Source organism: Pogoniulus pusillus, chromosome 13, assembly GCF_015220805.1.
Source record: "Pogoniulus pusillus isolate bPogPus1 chromosome 13, bPogPus1.pri, whole genome shotgun sequence".
NCBI classification, from domain to species: Eukaryota; Metazoa; Chordata; class Aves; order Piciformes; family Lybiidae; genus Pogoniulus; species Pogoniulus pusillus.
This window is the reverse complement of record NC_087276.1, coordinates 22087294-22106430: the sequence shown is the minus strand read 5'-3', so window position 1 is coordinate 22106430 and position 19137 is coordinate 22087294. Positions and strand designations below refer to the sequence as shown.

At 51.5% G+C, this 19137-nt stretch overlaps 1 protein-coding gene across 4 annotated transcripts in view; it reads right to left on the bottom strand.

Annotated features, from left to right (window-relative positions):
• MEIOB (meiosis specific with OB-fold) overlaps positions 1–17610 on the bottom strand; it is a 39471-nt gene extending 21861 nt beyond the window's left edge. For all 4 annotated transcript variants that reach the window (XM_064152696.1, XM_064152698.1, XM_064152700.1 and 1 more), the window contains exons 1-2: positions 17546–17610; positions 238–485 (exon numbers count right to left, since the gene is read on the bottom strand). The gene's annotated coding sequence lies outside the window, so the exon portion shown is untranslated. The remainder of the gene's footprint in view (positions 1–237; positions 486–17545) is intronic.
• Positions 17611–19137: the final 1527 nt, after the last annotated feature.

The following is a 19137-nucleotide window of genomic DNA, read 5'->3' as shown; positions in this document are numbered from 1 at the left end:
CCATCTCGAAAAGGGTCTTCAAAGCAAACTTAATATAAACACATTTGCTCTCTCAAACCTGACTCTGCCTGCAGCGTTTGCTGAGTGGGCTCACTGAATATTTATACCTTCTCAGGACAAAAAGAATCTGTAAAATGAAAAGGGCAGACCTGTAATTTTGTGTAATTGCCCTGACTGAATGCATTAAAAGCAGCACATTATTGAAGGTATTCACTGCTCAGCAGCTTTGGCTGATACCTGAACTGGCCATGAATCCAGAGTGCCGATGGAGTAGTGATGGATGCCTCCAGCAGAAGCTGTGCAGGTGCTGATGCAGCCAACAGGTGTTCAGGGGGATTTAATCTTTGTTTCTTCTCAGCACTGCAGCAGCTCATTGTTCAGCTCTTCCTTCACACTGTGTCTCCCTCATCCTGGTCCCCAGCACTGCAGTCACCCTGGTTCTTTTTTGCTGGGAATTCCTCTCTTCTGAGTGGCAACATGAGCTCCTGCAACACAGGAGAACACAGCAGCCCAAAGTTTTAGCTTCAAATAAAACAAAACTGGGCTCCCTAGTCCAAGAGAGACAAAGAACTACTGGAAGGAGTCCAGTGGAAACTACAAAAATGCCAAGGGGCCTGGAGCATCTCTGTGAAGAGCAAAAGCTGAGAGCCCTGGAGCTGTTGAGCCTGGAGAAGAGCAACCCCAGAAGGCATCTGATCAGTGCTCAGCAAAAGCAAGAAGGACAGGGGGCAGGAGGCACAAACTAGAACCCAGAATGTTCCACCTGAACAGGAAGAGAAACTTGTTTATTGTGAGGTCCTGGAGCAGGCAGCCCAGAGAGGTTGTGGAGTCTCCTTGTCTGGAGAGCTTCCAAACCCAGCTGGGCATTGTGATCCTGGGCAAGCTGCTGTGGGTGCCCTGCTTTAGAAAGAGTTGGACTGGAAGATTCCCAAAGGTCCCTTCCAATCGCCACCATGCAGTGATTCTCTGAAAATGAAGATGAGCCATGGCTGGGTGCCCCCCTAATGTGTGTTAGTTGTGGCTTACTCAGTCCAGGGAAGACGTTCAGACCTGAGGCTGGTGCAGCAACTTGAGCAGCATTTACATGGCAGCTCAGACACCAAACATGCATGAGCAAACAGGATCATGGGCTAAGAAGCTCGGCTGGGGAGATCAACAGCTCTCTTCTGCATGAGGAAAGCCCCACTGCTGTCAAGGAAGGGAAAAGTGTCTTCTTCAAAGTGTAAAGCTGCATAGGACATGTTAAGTGCTGCTCCTCGCAGCCGTCCAGGAAGGACTGTATTTTGAAACAACAGCTGCTCTCAAGACAACAAAGTCTCCCTGTTCTCTCTGATGAAGTCACATGAAACTGCTTCAAACCAGACTCAGCCTTCCCAGCGGGCAGGGAGTGGGTGGCATCTGCAGGGTCCAAGTACAGCATTTCTGCAGTGGTCCATGCTTGGGGCAAGGCAGCATCCATACTCCCCAAGGCCAGACTTGAATGCCCCTTCATCTGCAAGCTCAGGTCTCAACAGCACTAATTGATCCCATTCAGCCAAGGGTGGAGCAGAAATGTCACGCGAGGCAGGCAAGCAGCACAATCCAGAGAGGAAAGCAGGAGAGTGGCAGCAACCCATGGGCTGAAATCAGCTCACATCAGGTGACCATCACAGCATTTTGGCAAAAAAAAAAACCAACAAAAAAACTCAAACTGAAATCTAAGACCTTCTGGATACTCACTGAATAGTTGGTATATATCCAGTAAATAGTCTGTGAATAAATATATCCCAGAACTAATCCTTCTCTGTCTTTTATAGTACAAAGTCAGAATGAGATTCATAGAGGAATTCATTGCTTGGAAACGCTGCCCCAAGTCCTTCTGAGTCAGTTTTGTCAACAGACTGACACTCTGCATGGATCTTTTAAAGATGAGGTTCAATCTATGCAATATTTTAAGGCCCTCAAGCCTGTTGTTCAGCTTGCCTGAAACTATAGAATGGTAGGGATTGGAAGGGGCCTCTAGAGATCATAGAATCACAGAATCATTCAGGGTTGGAAGGGACCACAAGGATCATCTAGTTCCAACCCCCCTGCCATGGGCAAGGACACCCTACCCTAGATCAGGCTGCCCACAGCCTCATCCAGCCTGGCTTTAAACACCTCCAGCCATGGGGCCTCAACCACCTCCCTGGGCAACCCATTCCAGCCTTTCACCACTCTCATGCTCAACAACTTCCTCCTCACATCCAGTCTGAACCTACCCACTCCCAGCTTTGCTCCATTCCTCCGAGATCATCAAGTCCAACCCCTGTGCCAATGCAGGATAACCTAGGACAGGTCACACAGGAACACATCCAGCAAGGTTTGAAAGTCTCCAAAAAAAAGGAGACTCCACAACCTCTCTGGGCAGCCTGCTCCAGTGCTCTGTCACCCTCACCATAAAGAATTGTCTCCTTGTGATGAGGTGGAACCTCCTGTGTTCCAGCTTGTACCCATCGTTCCTTGTCCTATCGTTGGGCACCGTTAAAAATATAGCCTGACCTCTTCATCTTGACACCCACCCCTCAGACATTTATGGACATTGATCAAATCCCCTCTCAGCCTTCTCTTCTCAAGACTAAACAGCCCCAGGTCCTTCAGTCCTCATAGCAGAGATGCTCAAGTCCATTCACCATCCTCATAGAATCAACCAGGTTGGAAGAGCCCTCCAAGCTCATCCAGTCCAACCTAGCACCCAGCCCTGTCCAGTCAACCAGCCCATGGCACCGAATGCCCCATCCTTGCTTTTCTTGAACACCTCCAGGGACGGTGCCTCCACCACCTCCCTGGGCAGCCCATTCCAATGCCAATCACTCTCTCTATGAAGAGCTTCCTCCTAACACCCAGCCTATACTTTCCTTGGCACAACTTGAGACTGTGTCCCCTTGTTCTATTGCTGGTTGCCTGGGAGAAGAGGCCACCCCCCACCTGGCTACAATGTCCCTTCATTGGACTCTCTCCATCAAATCCCTGTCTCCCTTCAGTTGGGGAAGCCCAAAACTGGACAGAGTATTCCACATATGATCTCACCAGGGCACAGTAGAGGAGAACCCTGCTAGACCTGCTGAAAGTGGAAAGTGCTTCTTTTTAGAGCCTCCAAGAGATGTGAGAGCATTCAGGTTGTAGAAAATAACTTCTCCTGCCCATGATTCCAAAACAATTTCAGTGAAGTCAGAGAAAACACTTGGATTTTCACCACTTTCCCCAAGACCAGAATTTCCTCCTCCTTCTCTGAGCAAACAGAGATGTTTTCCAACAAAACATCATGGATTGAAAGAAAATAAGGGGGGGGGGGGGAAGGCAAGAATTAAAAATAGTTTCAGTGACAACTCCCTGACAGAAGAAATGCTTTAGAAATGAAGAAGAAAGAAGATATTTAGCATCAGTTGGCTGCCAAATATTTTCAGCTATTCGAGTCAATGAAACCAAACCCAAATAAAATCTATCTGGATTTCAGTTTGAGGCAGATGATGCACAACAATACCAAGCAGGACACAAGGGCTGTGTGTTCTCCAGTGACAACACTGGGGCAAACTCGTCCAACCTTTGGTTGCTCCACTTTCCAACCCAGGCTAAAGTTCAGTCCCTGCCTGAGCAGCTCATAGAAGGAGGAAAAATTGGGATGTAATTCTCAGAGACATAGGGGGATGGCTGTAACAGAAAACTGGGATCTCAGAGTAAATAACATTTTTTCCCCACCACAGAACTCAGTGAGCAGAGCACCAGTGAAATCCAAACACCTTGTCCAAGCTAAGCTTTCCAACAAAAATACACCTTTGATCTCCTGGCCGAGAGCTTGGCCCCGACACGGCGGTGGCAAACCTCCCACTGCCTCCGAGAGCCAGGACCACTTCCAGCCCCATCCTAGGTAATCATGTGTCAGGGTTTCCATGGTGCAGCCGGCTGCCTGTCAGCCAGCTCATTAGAAAATTCCTGCAGACCAACACTGACGTTTGCAGTTCTGATCCTCTGGAAAAACAGAACCTCCTCCCGAAGCCTGTTTGGGGTGCAAAGGGACGAGAGCTGAGCAAACCCTGACTGAACGGCAGTCACCGCTTCTGGAGGAATCAACTCTCTCAGCCCGCAGGAGGTGGTGCAGCCTGGAGAAGAGAAGGCTCCAGGGAGACCTTCTGTTGGCTTTTTAGGACTTAAAGGGGCTGAGAAGAAAGTTGGGGACAGACTTTTGAGCAGGGCTTGTTGGGACGGGACAAGCAGCAATGGCTTGAACTAAAAGGAGATTTAGACTAGAGAGAAGGAAGGAATATTTTATCATGAGGCTGAGGAGACCCTGACTGAAGTTGCCCAGAGAGGTGGTAGAAGCCTCTTCCTTGGAACCATCCCAGGTCAGGTTGTTTGCAGCTCTTTGCAGCCTACTCTGTTTGGGGAGATCCCTGCTGACCACAGAGGGGGTTGGACTAGTTGACCTTTAAGGATCCTGTTCATCCCAAACCAAGTTAATTCTTCGGTTCTAAATAAACAGGACTTTATCAAAAGGTTCTCCCTTAGAAAAATGAACACTAGAGGTCCATCTAACAGCCTGTCCCAGAAACAGATATCCCTGGAATTAACCATCACAGCCTTTTTTTGTGCTCTCTGCACCTCTCTAACTACATCCAGATCGACTGGCTTGGCAGGGCTCTTCAGATCTAACAAGAGTTCCTTCTCCTCCTTTGCATCCGTTCTTGTCTTGCTGCACATCAGCATTTCCTCTTCTGGAGCTGGCTGGCTGATGGCTGTCCCGACTCATGTGGCTCCCTAATGTACTTAACTACCCATTTATGAAGCCACCAGGGAAAATGGCACTTGTGGCTGTAAGTACTGGAGGAAAAATGTGTCCCTGATGCAGTTCTGCTGCAGTCAGTTCAGGTAGATTACAGCTGAGTGGAGAAGCCATTGCTAACTCAGGATCTGGTGTCTCATGGCTTCAAAGAGAGGCAGCAGGAGAACCTGTGGAGGACTGAGCTGGGATGTGAGCAATGGGATTTACCTTCAAGTCTGATTGCCTGCCAAAGTGATTCCCAACTAATAACAAAAGCAGTGACTTTGTTACCTGCACCACACAGTTACTTCATCTCATCACTGTAGGGAAAGTGATTGTCCCCCTGTACTCAGCACTGGTGAGGCTGTGCCTTGAATACTGGGTTCAGTTTTGGGCCCCTCACTCCAAGGAGGGCATTTTGGTGCTAAAGCAGGTCCAGAGAAAGGCAACAAAGCTGGTGAGAGGTCTGAAAATCAGGGCTGGTGAGGAGCAGCTGAGGGACCTGAGGGTGTTCAGGCTGGAGAAAAGGGGGCTGAGGGGAGACCTCATTGCTCTCTACAGCTGCCTGAAGGGAGGTTGGAGCAAGGTGGGAGTTAGTCTCTTCTCTCTAGATCAGATGATAGAGGAAATGCCCTGAAATTGTGCCAGGAGAGAGTTAGGCCAGAGATTAGGAAACTGTTTTTTGCTGCAGGAGTGGTCAGGCATTGAAACAGGCTTCCTGGGGAGGTGGTGGAGTCCCCATCCCTGGAGGTGTTCAAGAAACCTGTGGCCATGACACTTTGGGACATGTTTTAATGGCCATGGTGCCAAGGCTGTCCTGTGCAGCCTGCTCTAGGTGAACCTGCTTTGGAAGCAGGACTGGGCCAAATGTTCTCCAGAGGTCACAGAACTGTAGGGGTTGGAAGTGATTCTTAAATGTTCAGCCTTCCAATTTCAGTGAACTTCTTTCTCTTTCCAGTTCTTCACAGAAATAAGACCTATCCCTACCAAGCTGCTTCAGTCTCCCAATTTCAACCTTCTGCACAAAATCCCCTATTAAAAAAGTCCCTTTTTAGCCTCTTCAATGGGATCCATCCTCAATGGAGACATGGAAGGAGCTCAGGCTTCACCAACACAGAAGCTGCCTCCACCAGGAAAGCCAAAGGACATTTAAAAAGCCAAACCAGATAAAAGTGCAGACCCAGCAAGGACTTTAAGCACAAAACTTCTCCAGGGGAATCACTGGGAGCAGTGCTGTGCCTCGCACTGAGCACATCTGTGAGTGCTTTGCTGAACCCAGGCCAAGATGCACTTCTTCTGACTGTGGGCCAGATCCTGCAGCACCAATAACACCAAGGAGTAACATTTGTTCACACAAGTGGTCTCTGCAGAGCGGGGCTGCCAAGTCCTGGCCCTGTAGGGGTTTTTTCCCCCCCTTCAGCAAGCAGCCAGAGCAGAGCTCCATATGGCAGTGCCGACTCCTCACTCAGCAGCTCGCCTGCTGCCAGCTCCTCGGTGGAAATGGCCCAGCAAAGCAGAAATGTTCCAGCCCAACCTTCGTGTTAAAATTACCTCTAAAAAACCTGCCAGAGAAATTCCTTTAAATTCTTCCAGGGGATTTCTTTCTGCAGTGGTTGCCTGCATGATTGTGGCAGTGCTGCCTATAGATCAAGTCATAGCTCACAGAATGGTTTGGGTTGGGAGAGACCTTAAAGATCTCCTAGTTTCAACCCTCTTGCCATGGGCAGGGACACCTCCTACTAGACCAGAATGCAGAAGCCTCCATTCAGCCTGGCTTTTAATACTTCCAGTCTCCACAACTTCTCTGAGCAACCTGTCCCAGCACCTCACTACCCCCATGGGGAAGAATTTCTTACTAATGTCCAATCTAAATCCAGCCTTTTCCACTTTGAAGCTACTACCCTTCTCCTGTCACCCCATGCTGTGTAACAACTCCAACCTCCCCATTCCCAGAACCAGCAGCACAGGCACCAAAAGCTCCTCCAGGCTGTACACAGGGTTTTATCACAGGACAGGCAGCCCTCCCCACTGGGGGCAAAAGGATGTGCCCAACAGTGCTCTCCTGGGGCAGCACACACACATTTCCCCAGTGATAGTGTCTTCCAGAACACATCCAAAAGTTGCCCATCCTTATTGCCTAGCCCCTGATAAACTGACACATCCTGACCCTGCCAGAGAGGTGATGAGCTGGCTGCAACAAGCCTCTTGCACTCCTCTTCAGAAAGCATGGCCACAACGTGAAGCTTAAGCTGGCGCAGAGACACACCTGGTAGCCCTTCCTGGTGAGTGCACACACAGAAAAGATTTAGAAGGGGTTCAAGAGTGGTGGGGTACAGAGATAGATTCCTTGTGCCACCATGCAAGCTGTGCATCAACAGCCTTGTTCCAAGACAGGCAAAACTGGGCAGAGCTGAACAGGAAACCTCCCTCCTCACTGACCTCCTGTGCAGTGTACTCCTGGAGCAGGCTGGGGGTCTCAATCCCTCACCTGGGTAGGATTTTTGGGCTTTTTTTAACTATTTAATGTGTTTTCTTCCATTAAAATGCACAAAGGGAGGTTTAATCCCCATCAGCCACAGGTGCTGCCCTTGCCAGTGCCACCACACATCCCCAGCCACCTGAGCATTACTGCAGCCAAAGGTTGGATGCACCCAGAGGACCTTCCTGAGTGCTGGCAGCAGTGATCACAACAAGAAACCCCTCCCCACAGCAGAGACATGACACAAGGCCCTCATCAGCCCCACTGCCAGCTGCACCAGGCACTGTGGGGACCCTGTTCAAGCCCCCCAGCACCACATGGACCTCACAGCAGAGAGCAGCAGCTGCCCAGCCGGGGTCCCATATGCATCCTGTGCTGTCCCCCTCCTTCACCCTCCCCTCTTCCAAGGGGCCACACATGCAATGGCTGGCAAAGATCCATAAGGGAGGCTGATGGTTTGCAAAGGTCTCTGAAGGCCGAGCAGAGTGCCTAGAAGACAAAGCTGCCAGCAAGCACTGGCAGCAGTTAATGGGAGCATGGCCACCTCACATCCCTCACCACCAGCAGTTGCTCCTCACCACCTCCAGCACAGCCTTCAGTGCCATCACCCTCATCACAGGATCTGGACTTACAGCAAAGCCAGGAGGGACACCAAAGGGGCAAAAGCCACAGCAGCACCTGAAGTAACCTGTGCTTAACCCAGGCAGGCTCAGCCATGCTGAGCACCTGGGCAGGATCAGACCCAAATCGAGGCTAAGACTGAGCCTAGGTTCCATGCACAGGGGCTTTCAGCATCCCCACATGCTCAGCCCTGCAGTGTGTGGCTGCTGCCAAACCAATTTGTGGATCCTCCTGGTGAGTAATTGTGTCAGTGGGACGTTAATGGTGCGCAGTGCTCGTGGTGTCAAGCCTCCTTTCCTTTATTTTGGGTCAACAAAGCAAAGTCATCTGCTTCCCTCCCCCCCCTAAAATTGCACAGAATGGGCTCCAGACCCACCTCCTACAAGGAAATGAGAACCAGCCCTGGAAGATCACCCAGCAAGAAGCCTCTGTTCAGAGATCTGACGCCTCTTCAAAGAGGGGGCAGCAAATGTGCTCCTACCTCTGCTGATTTATGGGCGACGCCTGCATCACCGGTGCAGGGGAAAGGCTTAAACGCTACCAGAAGAGCCAGGCACTCAGGGAGCTGCCTGACTAACCCCTCTGTTTAGTAATTTGCTTTCATATCATTACATCTAGGTTGCATTTTGAAGAGAAAACCCAAACAACCCAGCAACTGCAGCCCAGGCTGCAGAGTGAATACCAGTGTGCCACTGCCAGGGCTGGCTGATGGCAGGGGGGATGTGCCAAAGCCATCTCTGGAGCTGTGCATGGCAGAGCTGGCCTGGGACTGTGCCCCCTATATGCAAGGGGATATGGGGAAAGCAGGTGGCTTGCCCATGCTGGTAGGAAAGCCATCAGCAGGGGCTGGAGAGGAGCAGCTGAAGGAGATGGAGTCGTTCAGCCTAGAGAAAAGGAGGCTGAGAGACCTCATTGCTCTCTGCAACTGCCTGGAAAGATGTTGGAGTGACGCTGGGGTCAATCTCTTCTCTCTAGAATCAGGTGATAGAAAGAGAAGAAATGGCCTGAAATTGTGCCAGGGGAGGCTTAGGTTGGAGATTAGGAAATATTTCTTTGCTGCAGGAGTGGTCAGGGATTGGAACAGGCTGCCCAGGAAGGTGGTGGAGTCCCCATCCCTGGAGGTGTTGGAGAAACCTGTGGCCATGGCACTCTGGGACACGGTTTAGTGGCCACAGTGGTGTTGGATTGAAGGTTGGATCTAATGATCTTTGAGGCCTTTTCCAAGTGAAACAAGTCTATGATTCTATTCCATGACTCCATATGATCTCAACTGGTGGTAGGAGCATAGCTAGAACCATGAGTAACTGACCTAGCATCCCAGGAGGGGCTCAGTTAGTTTAGGGGCACAGCCCAGCAGCATTATCTGAGGCTGTTGTTTCATTCCTTCCCTCCCCAGAGTGCTGAAAATCTGAGTGTAAATCATTCCAAGTTATCTGTGTTTGGTTTTAATTTCTGCTGATGCCCCAGTGTTATTTATGCTCTTGAAATATGGCAGCAGGCACGTGTAGGGCATTGTGCTTATGAAATACAGCCTGCTGCCCATAGTATTTATTGATCAAGGCAATAAATAATCCCAGCAAGCACAACTCATCCCAGCAAGCAGAGGCTGCCCCATCTGCCAGGGCCTAACACACATCCCTGCCAGGGCTGACAGAGCTGCTCCTGAAATGCTCTTTCTCATCCAAAACAAAAATCAAGAGAGATAGTTTAGCTCCCAAGAGGGTCTCAGTGGCAGCTGGACCCTGGGCTAGCACAAGGCTTCCAGCTAGGCTGGCTAGTGCTGTGAGGACATCCCTGAGGACATGGAATGCAGCCCTGTGCTCACCACAGGATGCTCCCAGTTAACACCAGAAGGGCAGTGACAAAAAGCAGCTGCTCAACTGCATCTGTGTTATGACTTCAAGCTGCACCAGGGGAGTTTATATTGGATATCAGAAAACATTTCTTCAGCAAAAGAGTTATTGGGCACTGGCCCAGACTGCCCAGTGCAGTGGTGGAGTTACCATCTCTGGAGGGGTTTAAAAGATGTTTGGATGAGGTCCTGAGGATGTAGTCTAACAGTCATGTACAAGGAGATGTTAGGGTATGGTTGGACTCAATGATCCTAAGATCTTTTCCAATCAGGTGACTCTCTGATCTGAACTGGAGACACCAGGATTTGGATCCCCACATCACCACACATCCCAGGACAGGCAGGAATAAAAAGCTCACTGCAAAGACCTTTTTCAGGTTGATTTGACCATGCTTGGGGGGAAAGAGGAAGGCAGCAGCACAGCCCTGTGCATGTGCAGTTGCTTGATTAGCATAGTTAATGTGCATGGAATTTATGCAGTGTCTGAATTCTTGCACTTTTTCCAGGGGAAAGGCAACAGAGGACTCTGCCTCACGTTGTCCATGCAGAACTCTGTCTCTCAGCTGTCCCAAGTATTTCCCTGGAAGCCTTCCCTGCCTTGCAGCAAGAAGAGAGACTTGGGAAAGCCAAGCATGAGGCTAGATAGATTTAGTGTTGATAGACTGGGACTCATTTATCTTAGCTCAAAGGTGACCCAAGATCATCATTGATGACAGGAGCTTAACAAGCAAAGGAGGCAGATCTGAACCAGATCTTGACCCAGTCTTAAACATGCAGCTGAACCAAACAAGGTTAATTTATGGAAGTAAGAAGTCAGTCTCAGGCTCAAATTCATGCCCAGCTCTTACTACCACCAGCACTGCTGGGGCTGTCTATGCTGAGCAAAGTTCATCCCACTAATGCTCTCCCAGTGCAGAGCCATGATGTGACACCCAACACTGACAGCACAGGATTTCACACAGAGACACTGAACCACTGACCTCAACATCCTGCTTTGGTGGCAGTCTTAAGTGTCCCAGAGTAAAATAAAGGCCCTGGAAAGAGAATGTGCTGCAGGAGACACTGCTCTGGGCTTCATGTGGCTGCCCATCACTACAGGACACCACACATAAGCAGCCTGGATTTAAGGACCCTCAGCACCATATCATGAACATGGGACCACCAGGCACTCACAGGCAATTCCTCTTGGCTTTGCTGGAAGAATCAATCACTTCCCAGAGGAGATAAACTTGCACCAAACTCCTGGCTCAGCCATGAAGCCAGTTTTGGAGAAGGTCCCTAACCAAGCACTGAAGCAAGGTAAAGGAGAGCAGTGCAGTTGTGCAAACCTGCAGATCAGAAGTGGAATTTGTCTTCAGCTCTTGTGCTGCCTGCCTGGGTGACAGCTGCAGCACCCCCACATCCCCTGCTAACATCAGGGTCTTGCACCTTGCAGCACCTCCCTGCTCTGCTGCATGTCAGTGGGGCTGTCACAGCAACACCTCCAGTGGCAGAGTGAGCTCTGGCCTTGCCTGTCCCAGTTCATCTCATGGCAGTGTTCCCAAAGCAGGGTGATACAAAGCACAGCACAAAAGGCTGCTTTCATCAGCTCTGCTGGTTTCCACCCTGGAGTGAGCATGACACCCTGGTGGCCTTTCCAATTTGGCTGGCTGCAGCCCCAAAGAGGTTGAGCACACTCTGGAACACCTCAAAGACCAAAGTGGTCTGCCTGGGCAGCATTAAGCATCAGATTGTCCTGTCTCCAGACAAACCCACTACTTTCCACCACTGCCTTTTGCCTTCCCAGTCTCCCCCAAATCAACTCTTGCTCCTCAGGCACAGAGTGAGACAGCAGCAGACACCTGCTGGCCCCATTTCATAGACTCAGAGTGGTTTGAGTTGGAAGGGATCTTAAAGATCATCTAGTTCCAACCCTCCTGCCTTAGGCAGGGACATCTCCCACTAGACCAAGGTTGCTTTTTCCCAAGCTGCCCTCAAGCTCAGGACCTTTCCACCACCAAGGAACCTTTCACAGCCTTGAGGAGCTGCAACATCTTCCATCTCCTGCAAGATACCCTAACTCACTTCCAGGGCTGAAGGCACCAGTTCCTGCTGCTAGAGATGCCCCCACACACCCAGCAGCAATAGGGTGAGGGAGCCAGCACCCACTGCACTCCCCAGTTACCCAAACCTCACAGATGAGGAGTGGAACCACTTCACCTTGGCCCATTCCCCAGGTCAGAGCTGGTTGCCAAATTCAAACTTGGATCTAGCAACAGACTTTTGTGCTTTGGCTCACAGATCCTGCAAACAAGAGCTTTAATCATTGCTTGCTCCTATGTGCTGAGAGCCAAAATTGTCTTGTTAAATACAGTAAGTGATCAGTGCTCTCAGTGAAGAACATTTCCATGACTGCCTGTGTGGGTAATTATTTCAGGCTTGCCTCTCTTCCCCTCTTGAGAGGAATTATGGAATGTGGAAATTATTGCAAAGCCTCTCCAGACTTGGAACGTTTTCTGCTGGTTTCTGGGCAGTACTTCAGCCTCTGCCTGCATTTAGCTGCCTGCTCGGGCACCACCCTGCTCCCCCAGCAGGCACCGTTCTGCACCGAGATCACAAGCAGAGACATAGAATGGCTTAGAACCATAGAATCAACCAGGTTAGAAGAGACCTCCAAGATCATCCACTCCAACCTAGCACCCAGCCCTAGCCAGTCAACCAGACCATGGCACTAAGTGCCTCATCCAGGCTTTGCTTCAACACCTCCAGGGATGGTGACTCCACCACCTCCCTGATGCAGGCCAGGATGCCATTGGCTCTCTTGTCCACCTGGGCACACTGCTACCTCATCTTCAGCTACTATCTACCAGCACCCCCAGGTCCCTTTCCTCCTGGCTGCTTTCCAGACACTCAGTCCCCAGCCTGTAGAGCTGCTTGGGGTTGTTGTGGCCAAAGTTCAGACCCTTAGGCTGGAAGAGACCTCCAAAGGTCACCCAGTCCACCCCCTCTGCAGGCAGCAGGGACATCCTCCACTACATCAGGGTCTAGCCTCACCTTGAATAGTTCTACTGCCTCCCTAGGCAACATGACTGGCCTTTAGCTCAGACTGGTCTAAGTAGCCCCCAAACCTCTCCTAAAGGCAGTAGAAGTCTCTGCTCTGCCAACCTTGGATGAGCCTGTCCTCTCCCTGCCTGAGCACGCCACGACACACATCAAAGAGTGTGTGACTGTGGCACTTTGGGACAGGGTTTAGTGGCCATAGTGGTGTTAGTTGTGAGACTCAGACTCAGGGATCTTAGAGATCTCTTGCAACTGGAGCAATTCTGTGGCCCTACAATCAGCCAAGCCCAGAAGACATTGATTTTGGTGGGTCTTTTTCCACCACCCTCTGTGGGTGACAGCCACAGCTCTATGCCATTGGTCTCAGCCCCAAGCAGGAAGCTTTTTCTTGGTTAACCGAGACAGAGGTGAAAACCCCAGGCAGGAATCTTTTCCTTCCTGCACTTCCCTTCCAGCTCTCTCTATAATGACACTGTTAAAGTTGCCTTTTATTGGTCTTTTTCTCCAAAGATAGAAGTGCTACAGAAGCAGAGGGACCCCCAGCACCAACCATGTCAGTGGAGTTGACAGAGTGGGGAAGCTCAAGCTGGGAGCACTGGGGTGAGACCAGGATGCCCAGGGGAAGAAGAGGATGATGGTGCTCAGCTGTCCCAGCTTTGGAGGGATCAGGAGAGCAGACTTCAGTGATGCTGTCTGCTCCAGCATCAGGAGATGTTTTGCTGGAAAAGGGAGGGTTTTTCCCCTTTGAGCACAACACCCCCAGCCCTCTCACAACCGGTTTTACGTCACCTCCTCCTCTGCAAACGCAGCTGCTGGCTGGAACCTCAGCAGCAGGAGAGAGAGGGAAAAAACACAGACAGGGGACAACTGTCAGCTTGCACTCATTTCTAGAGAGAGGGTTAGGGTTGGAGAAGCACAAAACTGGCTTTTAAACACAGACAGCTTTGCACACAGCATGCTGCACAGCAGGGTTTGGCACCCACAGGTTTCCGCTGAGCTTGGAGAGGCAGGGAAAGCCCAGGCTGTGAGGAGCAGAGGGAATCACCTCCATCTACAGATGCATCACCAGCTGCCCTTGGTGAGGAAGAACACCACAGTGCCCTTGCCCCAAAATTCCCCAGCAACTCCCATCCCCTGCTGCCACAGCCTGAAACCTGATCATAGAATTGCTTTGGTTGGAGAAGACCTCTAAGGTGGCAGAGTCCAACCATCAACCCAACCATGGCCACTGAACCGTGCCCCAGAGTGCTGCCTGCACACAGTTCTGGAACACCTCCCAGGGATGGTGACTGCACCAAATTTACATGCAAAGCAGGGTCTGTCCCCACCTGGCAGGTGGACCCCCTGATACCTTCTCAGGGCAACTTAAGCAAAGTCAGAGCAGAGACCTTTCAGGGTGGACTTTAACTTTGGGCTGTATGACCATAGGCAAAACCTGCTGTGAAGACAGAGTTAAAGGCATTACAGATCCACCCAGCACTGAAACGTGAGGGGCAGAGATGTGCAAAGTCGACCTTGGCACCACGAGCAGTGGAAGCAGATGTGTCCTGTGGCAATCAGAGCTCCATAGCATCAAACCAAAAGCATCCAGGCACAAAAAAAGAACCGGAGGAGGAGCAAACATCTTTGGAGGAAGGTCCCACCCTTAGCTGGGTGTGAAGCAGCTCTGCACACGAGCTCAGCTGCACGCACATGAAGGTTGCTCCATATGGGTTTGTGTTTTTGTAGAGGCATCAGTGAAGCCACAGGTAGAGCATAGAGCAGAAGGGTTTGCCTTCTTCAGCTGAGACAATCTCCTACCTTCCTCTTCAGCTGAGACAATCTCCTACCTTCCTCTTCAGCTGAGACAATCTCCTACCTTCCTCTTCAGCTGAGACAATCTCCTACCTTCCTCTTCAGCTGAGACAATCTCCTACCTTCCTCTTCAGCTGAGACAATCTCCTACCTTCCTCTTCAGCTGAGACAATCTCCTACCTTCCTCTTCAGCTGAGACAATCTCCTACCTTCCTCTTCAGCTGAGACAATCTCCTACCTTCACTGTGCCTGCCTTGCTGCACACTTCAGGTGTAGCCTTGACCTCTTGCATCTGTCCACAGATCTCCCCACTACCCACCTACAGCCACCCCAGGGCTGGCCTCCTGGCACTCTCAATCCCAATTCCCCTGTGCTGGGGTCAAGACCATGCTGTCTCCTCCCAGCACCCAGTGATGCCACCAGCACACTTCCCACACCAACTCTGGGCCTGCAGAAGCTGCATTAAAGATACTTCTTTAAGGCTTCTTCCCTGCCTCATTCCTCTGCAAGTGCAGAGCTCCCCATCCTCTCCACCCAGGCATGGCCCCAGTTTTCAGGAGGCATGGAGGACTGGGAGCAGTGGGGTGGGGACCCATCACCCTCACACAGAGCCAACAGGAAGGGAATCATTCCCAAAGAGAATTGCTTCTAAACCACTCCAATATGGCCAGGCAATGTTAACCAGCTGGGAAAACGCTTTCAAGACCCTTAATTAAAGGCTGGCTGTTGCACAAGCCCCTTTCCCACCCCCACCAGAAGCCTCCTTTCCCAGTTCCTGGCCTCTCCCCCTGCTGCCCTCCATCCCTCACACTTTCTTTCTCTGCTGGCATCTGCCAGCAGCATGCTGTGGCTGCTGTGGGATGTCTCTCCAGCAGCCAGCCCCTGCTGTCAGAGGGAAATTTGTACTCACAGCAAAGGCGGGGGTGGGGGAGAAGTGAAAAATCTTCTCCCTGTTGATCTTCAGGCATGGCTGGAGGCAACAGCTACCAGTGTGGATGTTGGTGCTGGGGCAAGGCTGGCACAGCTATACCAACCTGCTGCTGCCAAGGTGCTGGGGCTTCACCTTCCTCATCTGACCATGGTCTGCATAGTCCTCATCAGCTATGAAACAGCCTGGTTTGGGTAGGAAGGGGCTTTGGGGCTTTTCAAGCTCATCTACTCCAACCACTGTGCAAGTCAACAGGGACATCCCCAGCTAGAGCAGGTTACTCAACACCCCACCAAGCTCACCAGGAGCAGCTCCAGGGATGGGGCATCTCCCACCTCTCTGGGCAACCTGGGTTGGGGTCTCACCATCCTCAGTGTCAAGAATGTCTTCCTTTCATGGGCCTGAATCAGACCATCTAGCACCACTGCTCAGCTCTGACACTGACCCTCACATAGTGAGCTGCAACATCTCTTGGTGCCCCGCCACAAGCCAGCCCCATGGCATCACGACACAGATGCACCACTCCTGCACTGACCATCAGGACCACGTCCTCCATTTTCTTCCTCTTGTCTCCACACCCTGGAGCTGCCTACACCTGATGGTGGTAATCTGTGCCCACATGTGGGATCCAGCCCACAGTCTACATGACTTGGAAGCCACCACCAGGCTCCTGGTTGCAATTACAGTGGTCCCCTCCCTCAGCGTGGGCATTTTTTATCTGTTGGGGAATATGGCATGAGTTTATTCCATGTCTTGAGGTCACATCAAGATCAAAACCAGAGCACAAACCAGCAGGGCTGGCAGTGCCAGGTGCTCCAGGAAGCCTCCCAAGAGGCCTCCTCCCTGCTGGTCAGGAAGGGAGGAGATCACAGTTCACTTTGCAGCATCACCACTCTGAACATCCTCTAGTATGGGACAAGCCAAGGTTTGCAGGTGATCCCTGGGAAGCACAGCCATGTCCTGTAGGGGTAGCCCAGCCCTGCTCCACAGAGCCACCACAGAAGCACCAGGGCCCTGGGGAAAAGTGAGACTGCACCACAGGACTAAAAAGTTCCTCTCAGAGACCTCAAGCACAAGTACCCTGAGATGCAGCAGCACCCTCAGACACTCACTGAGCACTGCTGCACCAGCCCCAAGCACCATGCTAGCATAGAACTGGTTTGGTTAGAACAGACCCTTAAGATCAACTGCAACCCTTAACCCAGCACTGTCAGACCACCACTAAGCTGTGACCCTCAGCACCACATCTCCAGGGCTTTGAAACCCCTCTGGGGATGGGGACTCTATCACTGCTCTGGGAGAGCTTGTTCCAGGACCTGACAACCCTTTCAGGGAAGAAATTGTTCTTCATGTCCAACCTAAATCTCCTCTTGTGCAACTTGAGGCCATCACTGCTGTCTACAACTACCTGCAGGGAGGCTGTAGCCAGGTGGGGTTGGGCTCTCTGCCAGGCAAGCAGCAACAGAAGAAGGGGACACAGTCTCAAGTTGTGCCAGGGGAGGTCTGTGCTGGATGTTAGGAGGAAGTTGTTGGCAGAGAGAGTGATTGGCATTGGAATGGGCTGCCCAGGGAGGTGGTGGATTTGCCATCCCTGAAGGTGTTCAAGAGGAGCCTGGATGAGGCACTTAGTGCCATGGTTTAGTTGACTGGACAGGGCTGGGTGCTAGGTTGGACTGGCTGATCTTGGAGGTCTCTTCCAACCTGGTTGATTCTATGATTTCCTCTTGTCCTATCACCTGTTCCTTGGATGGAGAGATCAACCCCCACCTCACTCCAACCTCTTTTCAAGTCACCAGAAAGTCTCCCCTCAGCCGCCTTTCCTCCAGGCTGAACAATCCTAGTTCCTTCAGCTGCTCCTCACCAGACCAACAATGCAGGCCCTTGCCCAGCTTCCTTGTCCTTCTCTGGACATGCTCCAGCCCCTCAATGTCCTTCATGTAGTGAGGCCCTCAAAAATGAACCCAGCAGTTAAGGCACAGCCTCACCAGTGCTGTCCCTACAGCCCCCACACAGCAAAAATGACACCCAACCCCTCCAGCAGCAGACCTCACTTACCAGCCAGTTCCTGCTCCTCCATCTAGGACAACTCCCTGCACCCTCCTCAGCTAGGACAGCTTCTCCAGAGACAACCCAGCCTGCCCTCATCCCCACATTTATAGCCTGCAGCTGCCCCAGCACAAGCCCCACCTGTGGACCATGATGTGGGGCAGGTGTGACCACAGAGAGCAGGCAGGAAAATGGGGTGGGGGGGGGTTGGGGCTTTTTCAGGGACAAGCATGGATTTTTCCCTGTTCCAGGTTCTAAACCATTCCCAGGGCACGTCAAGATGAAATATGGGACTGCAAACCAGCCCTGCTGCTCTCCTCCGTCTCCTGAGCTGCACAAAGGCCTCTTTAATTTCTTCCTTTTGGAACTGTTATTTTTTTTTCCCCTCCCCTATTTTTGTGCTTTCCCTTCTGTCCTCCTAAATTTGGTATGAATGAAAAATGAGTAAATAAAACTGTTGGAAAGCTCTTGCAATCCTACTCTCCCTGGCTCACGGAGTAGTTGGGATGAAGCAAGAGGCCCAGGGCACTGGAACCACAACCCTTTGGAAGCTGGGTTTTCAAAACAAAAATGGGGTTAGAAATGGAAACTCTGGGTAACTGAGATGGGGCTGAAAACTTCCATTTCCCACTTGGCAGCCACGCTGGATCTCCAGCAGCCTCTTGCTCTGGCCCTTCCCCCGTTTAAGTTGGTGCCCCAAAGGCATTTCTGCAGCTCTGGCAGTACCATACAATCACAGAATGGTAGGGGTTAGAAGGGACCTCATTGAGTCCACCTCCCTCCAGGTTGGTGATTGCCAGAGATCCCTTCCAGCCCCTACCATTCCATGATCCTGGCAGAGCCACCATCCTGCACCAAGCTGGGAGCACACCACAGAATCATAGAGTGCACTGGGGTGGAAAGGACCTTTCAAGCTCGTCTTGTCTAACTCCCCCGCAGTGAGCAGTGACATCCCCACCTAAATTGGGTCGCTCAGAACCTTGACCTGCACTAGTCCCAGGGATGGGGCTTGCATTAGTCCCAGGGATGGAGCCTTCACCACCTCCTTGGCCAACCTGGTCCACCACCCTCATAGCAAAGAGCAGCATCTCGCTAGTGTGGCTATGGCACTCTGGGACACGGTTTGATGGCCACGGTGGTGTTAGGCTGATGGTTGGACTCGGTGATCATAGAATCATAGAATCAACCAGGTTGGAAGAGACCTCCAAGATCATCCAGCCCAACCTAGCACCCAGCCCTAGACAGTCAACCAGACCATGGCACTAAGTGCCTCATCCAGGCTTTTCTTGAACACCTCCAGGGACGGTGTCTCCACCACCTCCCTGGGCAGCCCATTCCAATGCCAATCACTCTCTCTGTGAAGAACTTCCTCCTAACATCCAGCCTAGACCTACCCCAGCACAATTTGAGACTGTGTCCCCTTGTTCTATTGCTGGTTGCCTGGGAGAAGAGGCCACCCCCCACCTGGCTACAATGTCCCTTCAGGTAGTTGTAGGCAGCAATGAGCTCTGCCCTGAGCCTCCTCTTCTGCAGGCTGCATACCCCCAGCTCCCTCAGCCTCTCCTCATAGGATTTGTGCTCCAGGCCCCTCACCAGCTTTG